Source organism: Ambystoma mexicanum, chromosome 3q, assembly GCF_040938575.1.
Source record: "Ambystoma mexicanum isolate Mex_15411 chromosome 3q, UKY_AmexF1_1, whole genome shotgun sequence".
Taxonomy (NCBI): Eukaryota; Metazoa; Chordata; class Amphibia; order Caudata; family Ambystomatidae; genus Ambystoma; species Ambystoma mexicanum.
In genome coordinates this window covers 1,029,366,074-1,029,380,745 of record NC_090926.1, presented here as the reverse complement: position 1 = coordinate 1,029,380,745, position 14,672 = coordinate 1,029,366,074, and positions in this window count along the sequence as shown.

Here is a 14,672-nt window from a genome sequence, read left to right as displayed (position 1 = left end):
AGTTCAAATGCATGTCCAGAGACGTTTCAGCAGGCAGTGGAAGCTACCTTCATCTGGACCTATGGATGTTGCTCTACAAAAAGAAAGAGCGCATGATATTAAAATGGGTTCATATATACATTAGTGAAAACAGTGTAAAGGCACATCAATGCCTAGGCAGGCCGCACCCACCTTGAAAGGATGCTTCCCTAGTCACTGGTGATAATGCGCCTCTTGTGTAGGTCAAAAACTGCAGATCACCTTTGCAGCGCAAGTTGCTAGAGGTGGTCGTGGGTCCCAGGAGGGAGGTTCAAATAAGGACCGGGGATTCCAGCTAAAGGTTGTGTGGAATGTCTAGAAAGCAAAGGGAAGAACACGGTGCCTGTGTTACTACAAGAATCTGCAGGTACAGGAACCTACTACAGATGTTACAATTCAGTGTCAGGATCAGAGATTGGCAAGTCCACGTGACCTGTATGGGACCCCCAAAGAGCCCGGGGGAAGAAAAAACTGTCAACGAAAACAACAAGACACTTACTTTCGATATGGAGTTGCATCGAAAGGCGAACGCTCTGCAGGGAGCTGTACCCCTGGATATTGCAGTGAATTCCAAAAATGCGCCGATAGTGCGCTGGAACCTGTGTGGGAGAATCAGTGAAATGCACTGTGATTCAAGAAACAATTTATCATTTTAAGCAGATACATGTAAAGCTTCACCAATAATGGGTGCTTAGGTGGCAAATGGAGGAAAACAACACGTGTATTGTGAGCATAGATGTATTGTTCGTGAAAAGAGCGTTGGTTATCTAGGGGTATGTCGATCATACAAACTAAAGCCCGAGCCTGTAAGGCCAAAGATTCCGTTCGAAAAAAGGGCCAAGAAGCGATGAACTCACCATGAAAAAGTTTCGAGTTGGTGATGCCGCAGTGTAATGGCGTTTCAGACGACCCGGGCGGCGTCCCGAGCTGTATGTAGGTTGCCATAGCAACCGGCATAATATATGTCATTGCGTGTGGTGTCACGAGGCTGCCCATACAGGACTACTCCTGTGTCAACCTACTATGAGTTTAAGGACTGGGGGAAGCTTCTCCGTGCAAGGTCATGTTATCAAGAAAAATCTTCCTGATAGTGGGCAGCAATGTATGTTCTCCCAACATATGCGAGCTGCTACAACATCGGTTTATGAGAATCGAAAATCTTAGTGAAAACCGGTCTTCAGTGCCGCATGATGTGGAGGATATGGATGTAAGAATCTAATACCACGGGAATATGTAAAAGCAGGTGACGTGCCTGAACCTGTACTGTGGGGCATGATCAATGAGCAAAGCACCCCCACTGATCTACTGGAGCCCTACAGTGGTACCCCGGAGGGCATGTGTGCATTGGCCTGGTAGGTCTAGGGGCAGACTCTGTCATCGTGACCTAGTGGTGTACGTGTACTATCCTTACTCATATGCTGGTGTTACCACAGCTGAGGAAAGAAAAATGAATGTCGCTAGACCCAGGTCCCTGTTGTCATATCAATCTTGGGGACACTTCGAACACTATACTATAATAGTGGGCATTGATACATTGCACACTACAAGCATGCGTTCCTTTGATCTCTAATGCCAAGACAATTTGAAAACAATGTCCCACTTCTAATATAAGTCTGTCTGGATACAGACACCATCCTGGTAGCTTCTAATCTGCATTGACTATCCATGCCATGCTACATGTAGCTTTCTCCTTCCTTACAATTGGTCTCATCTATAAATGCTTGAGTACTTTTGCATTCTGTAAGGCAGATAATGCAAGTATTTTGGGTCATGTAGCTTTTACATACGGTCCTGCATTAATGCTACAAGCTGCATACCTTCCTTGATGCTACTGATAAAAAGTCTCCTGTATCTATACTAGAACAGAAGTAACCTCTTCATAGACTGCTAAAGCTGACCTTCAAATGCTACTTTTTTATGATTCTGATTAGAGCAAGAATGAAGAGGGCAAGGGGACTTAATGCTTATTTTGAATCACTTCATTTCTTTGGTTTGGTGGAGAGGGGCCCCAAAGATGTCCGTGCCCAGGGCACAAAAGAGCTTAAGATGGCCCTGGGTGGCACACCCCTTTCCTGGAGTCAATCTCTATAGCTAGGAACTAAATTGCCTGTTCTGGCCCTACGGGTTTTTTCCTGAGCTAGCGGGATGCCCCATCCTTTTGTCAGCCCTATGAATTGCACTAGTTTTGTTTTCCGCAATTGTCTGAGCCCTGTGGTCCTCCAAATAAAAAAATAATTCAGACAATGCACTACTCTTGCTTCCGGCATCACCTTAGAGAGTGTCCATTGACTACATGAGCTCAGTTTCTCATAATGAGAACATGACATTGTGCACCCCATGGGCAGGCACATGTCATAGTAGAAGCATCCTTCTAGTTGAAAACATAGCCATTGGTGTGACTCCAGGTGTACCAGGAGGAGCCAGAATGATGATATTCTGTCTGCTTTTGGCCACCATACCCGTTTGCCCACTACCCTGGCTTATTCTACTGGCTACTGGAAATCTGTGTATGATTCTGCTGCTTCCTGAGGTGAAATGTCATTGTTGACTGATCACACCTTGGGTATGATAGGTGGTGTATTAGTCTAAATTCCCCTTTTTCTTTTTTAGGTCCCAAACCCAGGGGTGAGCAGATGCATTCTTGAAATGGTAACCTCTCAAATGGCCTTTCCATTCTGCCAAACTCTACCTCCTTCTGTACTTTTCTCTGCAATAACGCAGGGGTTTCCTTCGCGGATTTCAAATACTGTGGTATATCTCGTGAACCCTGCCCCTCAAAAGGAATAATGAAACCTTCTGAAAACCCATCCCTTAATAATTTGGCTGTTTCTATGTCTGGGAAGGCCCTTAACAACTTCTCCATTTTGTCCATCTTATATGGGACCTTCCCATTGCGCCTCGCACTCATGCTCTCTTGCCTTTGCTCTGCTTTGAGCTGAATGTGGATGTTTTGGTGCATTTGGCACTGCTGTGCTCCCCGCTACATCTTCCACACTGATGCCTGAACTTAAAATATTTCCCCCAGCTGCATGACCCTTTCTCGAATCCCCAGCAATTAGCAGGCGGCCTTTGTGCCCGTGACCCCCCACCACCTTGCGCCGTGGGTGGCATGCCAGGCTGCCAGCTCCTCTGGTTCCCGGACTGCTTCCTCCAAAAGCACTGGTCCCTCGCCATTTGGTAACCGCTATTGCTACTCCTATAGCTATTGTCATTATCACTACTCCTATTGTTACTTTGCCAGTATGGTTTCTTCTGGTAACCCCCTGAGTTTTGCTACCATTTCTCTTTTAACACATTAAAGATGTAGATGTTATGGTCTTCCTCATCCCGTTCTAAATCTGACTAACAATCCATCTGCATACAGAATTTGTGGTCATATTCTCACCATGCGTCTCCCCCAAATGCTATGTGTACTTTAAATACCCTTTGCTCGTATGCTACCAAAGCCACCCCTTCCTCGGGATACTTTTGCAATATAATGGGGGACTGGATGTGGAATGCACACAGCCAATTTTCAAGGGTTTACTCAACTGGTCCCTTTCTGCTTACCCCCTTCTACTCTTTCTTTTTCTTTTCTCTGCAGACGTTGTAACCCCTCTTGTGGTATCTATGAATTCCATGTGCCAAATTTTTGTTTTTATTTTTGTATCAATGTGCCATGCCTTTGTTTTCTTTGTTCTCCTATGCATGTCTTTCCCCATTGATGTTCTCCCAAACTTTGTTATAACTAGCCCCTCATTGAGGCTATCTCTGGCCTGGCCCGCTACCTGATTTGAACCATTCCCTAGGGTTTTCCCTGCTTCGTCAGCCTGGCCCTGTGCCCCCACCTGCTTATTTCCTGTTTCCTGCGTTTCGCTTAATGCTGGGATTCCTTCCTGGGTGCCCTTTTCCTCGTTCTCTTTTTGCTCTTTGTGCTCACCTGCTTTATCTCTCCGGCCTGTCGCGCCCTCTGTGGCCCCTTTCGTCATCCCTTTCCTTTTTAGCCATGCCTGCAGGTGTTCTGTCTCCTTATCCCCACTACTGTCTGTGAAAGTGTCAGATTCAGATGTGTTCTGCTCTACCTCTTTCTACCTCTCCATTTCTGCCTCCTTTCCACTTGCTTTTGCTGCCCTTTTTGGGCAATTTGCCCAAAAAACCCTTACATGAGCGTAACATTTTTAAAATACGTTTCTCTACTGCTCATCTCACAGTACCTGTGTTTTTTTTTCTTTTATGCTTTTCGTCCTTGGGCCCTCGTCTGCTAGACCTGCTGCTGCTGCTGGGTGCCTCTCCTTTACTCTTTTGTTCTCTGGGCACGCTCGCTTCCTCCGTTCCTCCTGCCTCTACCACTGCTCTCATCAATCAGCAGTGGTGACATTTCCCTGTCATGGTCAACTCCTCGCAGCGCCTCGGACGCCCATTGTGCAGTGGTCGAAGTGTATGAAAATAAGTAGTGGAACTATGTTCCCTACTCTGCTGCCCCCACTTCCCACAAACCCCATCGTCATACCCTCCAAGCACAATACAAACCCCAAAACACATGTGCGTGCTGTTTAAGGGAACGGTCAGGACAGTGCACTGAAGTGTAAGTTTCAACTTCTTCCTACACAACAAACAAAACCATTCCGGAACGGTGTCTTATTAAAATAAAAGTATAGGAACAGTAAACCGTAATTTAAAAAATTGAGGAGCACCACTCCCTACCGCTCCCACCCACTTTGACCACTGCAATTGTGCCCCGAATTCCTCCACTGCTGCTCTTGCCCAATCCAGGAGCTCCTTTGCTTTCTTTCACTGTTCTCCGCCTCCTCCACTGCTGCTCTTGCCCAATCCAGGCGCTTCTTTGCTTTCTTTCACTGTTCTCCGCCTCCTCCACTGCTGCTCTTGCCCAATCCAGGAGCTCCTTTGCTTTCTTTCGCTGTTCTTCCACCGTTTCCGGCTTTTCCTGCGACCGTTTCCCTTTGCTGCGATGGGCCGGTATTATGCAGTGAAAAAAGTCTGAGACTGGTGAAAATCTTGTGGGGCCTGGATGTAAACTCCTTGAACACCTTGTTGTGCCCGAGTCTTCGGCGCTCTTCGTGTCGCTTCTTTGGCGTTTGCTGGCAGCTGCGTACCCCGCCCGCTTTTCAGCCTTTCCTTGCCACAAAGTAACTGTTGGGCCCGGGCTTTGTTGCTGGTGTGTCTCTCGGCTGCCCTGCTGGCCTGCTGCCTGCAGCGAGCTGCTCTCCCCTCGCTGGCCTTGCTCTGCCTGACGCTCCGTTTGGGCCAGTTCCTAGTGCTGTTTTTCCCCTTCGCCCTGTTCCTCAGACTGATGTTAGCCTCTCTGCTAGGCCGGCTGCATCTCCACTCCTCTGCTGCAACTCAGGTTGTCCGGCTGGATCAGGGTGAGCCACTGCAGGCCTCCATTGCCAAGTAAATGTGCGTTTGCTAGCAAAAACATGGACCTCCTTTGCCTTTCCTCCAAAAAGCCTACCTGAACTGGGTGTGCTTGTTTTTCCGTTGTGCCTTCCCTCTTGCTGCTGCCATTATTTATTTTCCCTTGGGCCTTTGTTATGCACCTGGGGGGCGGTCCTCTCCCAGTCCCCACTGCTGCTTTCTTTCACACCTTACTTCCTCTACTCTTGGGCTACTCCCTTGTTGTCCTGGTTACCATGGGTGATGGCGTCAAACAGACACCAACCCCTTTTTTGTACAAGCCTCCTTGCCTGCCCCGTGCGCCTAACCCCACCGGCCCTCTATCTTCCCGCCCCACTGTTGGTCAGGGGCCTGTGGACTACACACTTCTTTGAATCGTATAAAATATGTAATGATTGAATTGTGCAATTTGCCGGCCCAAGTAGGTGATAATGGCATTAAGGCCCGCCTGGGCGTTGACGTAACAGGTGTTATTGGCCCTATATCCTTCATTGAGCACGCTGGGGTTGCTTCAGGCTTTTAACTCAGGAATGTGCCCATAACAATAGTTACAACCCACATTGGCAGTCAGGAATGCCTCATCACATTCTAGTCCATCCTCACACTCCCTTTAATTAATTCAGTCACTCATATCAACCGTCACTCGGTCCGTTCATGCATTATTTCATCTCCATATGTATTTGTTCATTCATCCACACCCTCTAATTCCTTCATCCTTGCTCACACTCCCATTCATCTATGCCACTTTGAAACTTGAGGAGAACCATCTCCGGTTCCAGAAGCACCTCAAGACCTTCCTCTTCACTTCTGCCTTTTCCCCTCTTCTCCCCTGCTGATTTGCTTTCTCTCTCGACACCGTGCAACTGGCCACCCTCTGTCCTTCAGGCCCAGGTACCTGCTCACCCTGCCACCCTCCTGCACTGCCTCCATGCCACCCCATGCACTGGGGTCTCTATCTGTACCCATACTGTCCCCCTCCCATTTCTCTTCTGCACTTATCAGATATACCCTATCTGTTTAACCTAGCACTTGCCACTTGCTGGCTGCATTACCACCTTTATTTATTTTACTTATTTATTTATTCTGTTCTCTCCTCTGTTCTGCACTTTCCACCTCTCCCCCTTCCATGCACTTTCCCCCTTCCCCTTCCCCTGCACTTGCACGCTCTTAATGTCACTGGGCCTAGTAAGATTGTTGTTTTTGTTCTCCCCTGTTCCCCTCCCTTTGCCTGGTCGCGCTCTGAAACACGTGTGTACGAGCGCGATATAAATAAAATATAATTTCATTTTCCTTTCATGACAGTCTCATGCATTCATCCACACAAACTCAGGTATCCATTATCACACTCATTAACTCACTCATCAATCAATGTCAAACTCATTTATCTACCGTCATACTCATTTATTAATCCACTTACCTTCACTCATGTTTATCGATTCTCACTCTCGTTCATCCACACCCATCTGCCATTAACTCTCATCTAACTCTCATTAACTCTCATCTATGCACCAATCCACACACTCTCATGTATTCATGCATCCAGCTAATCCTCCCTCCTGCACCTTCTCTCGCAACCTCTGCCTGCCCTCACTGCCACTTCCCCGTCTGTGTGCGTGAGAGAGACAGAGAGTAAGCGGGAGAGGGAGAGTGGGACATACAGAGAGAAAGAGGGGAGAGCCGGAGAGGGCGGGAGAGAGAGAAAGAGAGGGAGATTTTAACACTGAGTAAAAACGTCCTGCATGTTTGTAAGTGAAATCCGAGTTACCTTACATCCTAAAATCTCCTTGGAGAATAGTACACAATAATTAATTAGTTCACAACCTAGTCAAACACAGATTCTGGATGTTCCTACCTTACCGAGGACCCACTTGGGTCATAGCTAGTAACATGTATGCAAATTAAGCCCCCCACAAGTATAGGAAAGTAGCATACCCTCGCCTTGTACTTGATGTCTCAAGCTACTGATTTTGTCGATGTTTGTTTTTCTATGCAATCACAGAGTGGGCACTGGGCAGCACGTGAAGGCATTGTGGTGCCCAGTGAGATTAGCATGGGACGGAGTCAACTACTGAATGTCTTTCGTAGATGTCTGCATGTGCCTGTCCTAGCAATAACGTGCCAGAATGTCTACTCTGTGCATGTACCTGTCCTAGCAATAACGTGCCAGAATGTCTACTCTGTGCATGTGCCTGTCCTAGCAATAACCTGCAGAATGTCTACTCTGTGCATGTGCCTGTCCTAGCAATAACGTGCCAGAATGTCTACTCTGTGCATTTATCTGTCCTAGCAATAACGTGCCAGAATGTCTACTCTGTGCATTTGCCTGTCCTAGCAATAACGTGCCAGAATGTCTACTCTGTATCGTTGTTGCACCCACTTTTGTTATGGAATGCTGTGTGCACTGAACTGTCTATGCCATGTGAGCTTTCAGGTAAGTAGTCCTGGACCTGGCTTAGCAGTTCTGCAAGGACCAGCATTGTTAGGGTATAAATAGAATGTTCTGAATAATTATGCACACACCCTACTTATGAGGTAACCTGCTGACCTCAATTACATTCAGCACAGAGGTCATAGCTGCCATTTCTGCTATTTATATCTGTATACTTTCCAACTACATGAGATTCTACTGTGTTGTCAAATAAAATCTCCAGTAGATTACATTAAAACCTTAAACGGGACTCCCACTTCTCTCGGCGAGTAAAGTACTCACTGGGGAGATCTGTGTTTAACCCGGAGGGTCACAGGTGTCGTCATTAGCGACTCATCCATTCATTCTTCACCAATCTATATATCAAGTATTATGAACATGGGTAATAGCAACACATGCGCTTTACATTACCAAAAAAATGCAAAAGCGGCAGAGGGATATTAAAAACCTCTGCAATTCAGTGAAAAAACGTTGTTAAAGGGGTGTTATGGTTGCAGCGCAAAATCTAAAAACCAAAGAATTTTGCCAGTTATGGGGAGCTATGCAGCCATAAATTGCGCCCGCTATAGACTGCCCAGACTGACAGCCAGGACACCAGCAAAAATGGCATCATCGATGACAACACTGACATCACATATTAATTCACTAATGTGTAGAAATTCTAACAGAAAGTTCTGGCTGTGTTTATGGTTTCGCTGCCAGCATAGGAAGTGAGATAGGTAGGCCTCTTATGAACTAGTCCATGTATCACACAATGTACTTATTCAAACAGAAACTGTCTGCCGAGGTTTTGTTGATGATATAGTGATCTAAGAATAGATTACCATAAGAAATAGCTGCTGAATAGTCCACATTCTTAATCTGGTGGATTTGACCAGGACAATTATAAAACGAAGCCTGTCAGAACCTTGAGTAATGTTAAACTTGGGGCAAACTTCTACAAGAATTATTACCACATTGAAGAGAGACAAATGAATGTGTCCATCATTGTTTCGTCCCTCCCCTGGTTTCGATGGTATAGACACGAATGGGGCACTTCGCTCATACCATCTACCCCCTCACCAGCGTTGTACCGCCAATGTGAGAGGTGCTATTCCTTGAGACAACCGTACAGACCCCACCCAGAGGACATCACTGAAGCAACAGCCCCGCAGGCAATGGAACCCCTAGATGAGCTGTAATTATGAAAGAGACAAATGACGTCACAGCGGAATGCCAACACACCTAGGCGCATTAGACACAAAGCACTTGCATCCAAGCACGAAGAGAAACACGCACTGGGTGAAACTGCACTTACACACAAAGAACATAAGTACAATCACTAGGGTAGAAAACATTTACTCTCTCTGTCCCTCCTATGCTGAAGCGCAAGTTGCACAAGAATGCACACAAATGCATGCTTATCGCCAAACGCAACTGAAATGGGTGGCCATATAAACCAAGATGGAGGACGCAGTCACGTTAGATGAATGGGAAATACTGAGAGGCCATAGCACAGCAGAGAGACTTGGTTTGCTGAGTCGGCCGAAGGACCAAGCCTGAACAGCGCAGCTAGCAAGCGCATAAGATTGCCAAGGTTAGCATAAAAAGATAGGTTCAAGCTAGCGTTGGAAAATTACAGACACAAGGCAGATCCCAGACTGCGGACATAACTTTATCTAAATCAACAAGGAAACAAATGATGTAGGAAGGTCAGTTTCTCATCAGCCCACACTGAGGAGAAAGGAACTTGAACAAGTCTCAAGAAGCTAAGAAAGTAATAACACCCAGCTACAGTTCGTATAAATGACTGAACAGGATAATTCGAAACACAATCTCCACTCACGTGACTTGCAGCTGCCATAGAATACCTATTCATTAGAGTCAGACAAGAGCAGAAAGAGACCTTCGTCCGATTCATCTCTTTGGACGGAAGATACAATGCAGTACTAAGTTGAAAGCCAAATGTCCTTGCTGGAGGCCTAGGGAATCAGTGAATGCTAACTTTGGTGGGCATGAAGCGCCTTGGGGCGTTGTCATCACCTTCAATTGTTACCCGTGAACTGGTAACTGTCCAATCCGCCAAGGATGAGAAGCCACCCCTGACCAATCCCTGTCCACCTTCCACGTTCACCTTAACAGTGTTGCAGCAGCCACTCATAATTTCCCTATTCACATGGTGCCCATATATCCTTTTCGTAGGTGGTCCTAGGCAGAGTCTTCAGTATTGCCGGACCAATTAGAAGACTAATCCCATATAGAAAATGTACGCTACCATACTACTCACCCAATCATATGCCCCCTAGGTTTGATTAATGTATCATTGGTTTGTGATATCATATTCAGGTAAAACTCATGGCAAGCCTGTGTCTGGAAGAGAAGGAACTGGAGATTGCCCGATGTCCTTGACTATCCCTGCTTTATTTGGGTATTATTAATGAAACAGTATCTTTGCCACATTATTGGATTTTTCTGTGTATTGGCGTGGAACGCTCCCTGTCTTCCCGCTGCGTACCCGAGAGGGGAGTGTCTTCCCCAACCTCAACAAATGGTAGCAGAAGACGGTTCGGCAATGCCATCAGTGACTATGCCATTTTTTCCCACCGCAAGCCTGAATGACTGCATCCCACACCTGGAGGACCAGATTGCCAATCACGTATGAAAAATCAGATGCTCGTCAAGGGACCCCCTGGACAGATTCCGGCCCACCACACCTGGGACGCCCTGCAGACCAGAAGGCGGAGTGGCAGATTATGGAAAGAGGCAGCTCCAAGGGTGTCGGCTGAACAGCGGATGTAAGTATGAGATTAGTGATCTGGCAAACTTAGGGGGAGAGAAGGATTGTGTATATTGTATGAGAAATAATAATAATAATAATAATAATAATAATAATAATAATAATAATAATAATAATAGGAAGGAGATAACCTGTAGCTAAGGTGTTGCCAGAGTTACAGAAGCAGAAGGTGGCACCCTATAATGTATTATAAAAAAAATCAAAACTAATAAAAAAAGAAGAAGAGAAAAGAGGAATTAACCTGTGACCGAGTAAAGCGCAGAAGAAGGGCCACCCCCTGATGGCCTAACGGGACATTTCTGAAATGTGTTGAGGTTTTGTCAAGACAATGGCTGTGGGGAATTATTGTGTTGTTTTACGAGTGCCCTCATATGTTGCATGTGTATAGAGTTTATTATTAGAAATAAGTTGTAATTGCATTATGCACTTTAGAGAATTGGCAGGAAGAGGTTGGTGACCCAGGAGGAGGGGCACTCAGATTGACATAAACTGGTGAAAAGATCTTTGTTCATTGAGGTGAAAAGGTAGTAGCCAAAGAGTGGGGAGCCGGCACAAGGGGTATCCAGGTTGTTGAGGTTTTGATCTTGCGGTCCTCTGGGTTGTGGGCTTAAAGCCGTGATGAAAGGTTGTTTTGACATTAGCACAGGCTCTCGGAGCACGTAGGGATTTGGATTGGCCTTAAAGGGCAGAGTTGGAAGAAGGGGCAGCAATTGTGGTTCCTGCTCCGAGTTGGTGTTTAAGTATAGGCAGTCAAAAGAATGATATGTCATCATGGGAGACATTCCCCTAATGCATGTGTGCAAGTCTCTCCCGCAGTACAAAGACAGGATTTGTAGGTATAGTGTAGAATGGACTCGCTAGACAGTGGGCATGATGATAAAACCTTGGCCCCAGGAGGACAGTTTTACGATATCTGTGCTGCAACACATAACCACATATTTACATCCTGCATATAAAGGCAAAAAGTTACAAAACAGGATAGAAGTTCTAAAACTATGGAAGATGTTTGGGAACGAGGTGGAGGATGCACCCAGGAGACAGTAGATGCTTAATCAGCATGACATAGGGGAAACCTCCCCAGAGCACTGACACACCAACCGAAGGACAGGGATTCTACCCATTGAAAGAATTAAAGGCATCAGCAGGATACACTAACCCTGTGTAGGAACCTCCCGCATATATCACCGAAGACACAATAAATGGAACAAAGCTAAATAGCCCCAAGCCACTACCCATGCACAATGAGTATAAAGAGAATTGTGTATTACAGGCAAAACTAGCAGAAAGTGACAGGGGAGGGGCGATGGCAGACAGCAGACAAAAGTGAATGGATAGGACGAGTACTGCTTAAACTCAACAGACACAACAAGACCGACGATAAGGATAAGGAAATGGAAGCTAAAGATAAACAGGATGTAGAGGTAGAAGAAAGTAACAGAGGAGGGAGTTAGATGAGGAAGAAAGAGAATGGGAAAAGGCAAAAAGGGAAATAGAGGAGGAGGAGAAAAAGGAAAAAAGCGGCAGGAGAAAAGGAGCAAGTTTGAAGAATTGGAGAGGGCAGCAAGAGAAGCAGAGGAGGAAAGGGAGAGACAGGTGCAACTGGGTGAGGAGTGAAAGAGACTGGGGGATGAAAAGCTTGTTTGAGAGCACCTGCGCTAGACCAAAGAAGAAAATAAGCAGCAGGAACGGGAAGGAGAAAGGAGTTGGGAAAGACGAGTTAGATAAATGGAGGCAATAATGAGAAATAATACACTCCCTCATAAGGATGGGTGAGAGGGGATACGGATAGGATTGTGACATTATATAGAAGCAGAAGGTATGGTGGGGCCACTTTTAAGACAACAAAGAGTGTAGCAGGGCCACCACCAAGGGAGAAGCCAGGATATCAGACCAAGACATGAAAGGGTGGAAGGGGAGAAGTATGCAAACATTGCAGAATTTTGAAAGCGCCAGGGACAAGTGGAGTGACGATAACTCCAGGCCAGCAGGGTCAGATAAAGAAGGGGAGACAAGCAAAGATGCAGAAAGGGCGAATGACATATCGGGCTCCGCAGAGGGGGCAACTTTGGAACATGAGTTAGAATGGTCTGAAGAGGAATAGATGGTTGGAAACAGATCAAGGCTTAAGGCACATACCGAACGTCTAAAGGGCCGCTCACGTAGCTTAGCCAAAGGTACCCCATATACCCAGATTTGAGGGTGCTACCAGGATGAAAGAAGGCATGTATGACTGGAGCATTTATGGTGACGTAGGGCCTGGGAGCACGCAGAAGTCACATAGGGATAACACAATACATGCTGTTGAAGAACTGGGAGGTCAATCACAATACATACCATGTCCTCAGATGGATAAGGATCATTTGAGGTGTAAATTACCATTGTTGACAGCAGGGGTAGGAAAATTGATATATGAGACAGAGAAACTGACAGCAAGAATGATGCTATCAGTGGGCAACATTGAAAGCTTGCTCTCCACCATCCTTAGGGAGAGAGCGCTTGATATTTGGAAACGAGCAGGGATTCCTGGGGTGACCGCATAAAACTCACATTACGGAGCAACGTTCAATATCTGCAGGGCAGCTGTGTGGCAAGCACTCAGAGTACAGTGTCCCGACATGTCAGACATAAGCGCAATTAGGGCATGCAAAAAGTGTGATGACGAAGACCCCATTGCATATCTTGAAGAGATCCAAGAATGTTGGTGTCTCAAGACCTGTGAACCGTGGGACAAGAGAGTGTTTTTTTTATCCCATATTGAGTCAGGTAATACCCGAGTTTGTACAAAGACAATTGAAGAAATTAGTTGGGATGGAAGCAATACATTGACCAGAGATTCAGTTAACTATAGCACACTGTTGTTGGTTAATGCAAGACACAGCTAGAAAGAAGCGCTAGGAAAGAAGGCAGGACATAGCAAAACTAGTTCAGAAAAAGTCGAAATACTTAGAAGGGGTGGTGCTGACGAGTGGAGAGGGAGTGGTTATGCAGGATCCACTGCACGGCCAGCAAATGGCAGGAGGCAGTTTAGCAAGAAGGGGGGTATGATAAGTAGACCCCAGGGGAGAGAGGGTGTGCCCAGAAGAAGAGGGAGCAGATTTCAAGCTGCTCGAGGAAGTGGGAGGTTTAACGGGGGACAACCCACACCCATGGGGCCCATACAATGTTGGACATGTGGGATGATCAGTCATATATCCTGATTGTGTGGGTATGGAAGACGGGGTGCTGTAGAATATGCAGGACCCAAGAGGGGGGATGGCATATGCACACGCATATATGACGTAACAACCTGAATATTATGCCCAAGATCACACACCATATCAGACACATGCACTACAATCGCAGAAAGCCCCCAAGGCCCTAGAGTAACCACAACAATGACACATGCAGACACAACCACAGCAAACACACCAAGCACCACCCCAACCACCGCCACAGCATAATGCCCTGACTACATGGAACACTACCACGTCAGTACAGACTCCAGCACCTAAGCTAGGGAACTTGACAGTAGTGGGAGGGAATTCTTTCACCGGTACAGGAATTAACGTATACCCACAATAGGACAGCCCACAAACTGACCTGATGTGTTCCATCCTATTCATCAACACCTGACCTGCAAGATCAGGTCAGATCGAAGGTTAGTCTGCCACAGGTGATCTGTAAGTAACAGTGCGCTGTGCGACATACTGAAGTACCCATCTGGTAAAGTACAGTCTACGGAATGCTACACTTTGTGCTTTGTATCTGCACTAGAATTAAAAGCTCAGTCCCATAAGGATTGAAGCATTAGATTTTGACTTACCAAAGTTGTTTTTCTGACAATTGTTTGCGAGTGGAAAAAAATCCGAAATTTAAATGTAAGCCTGCATCGTAGTGGATAAATCAGACAGATTGTAAGGCTTTTTGCTTTTGCTGATCCGCTCTTCGTTTCTGCTTACCAACTTTAGAAACCAAGTACCTCGCGCGCCTTCAGGCTTCTCTGCCGACGCAGACACAAGCCCTGACACCTGGGAACTACAATTCCCATAATCCTCAAACGTCGCTTTAAGGAAACAT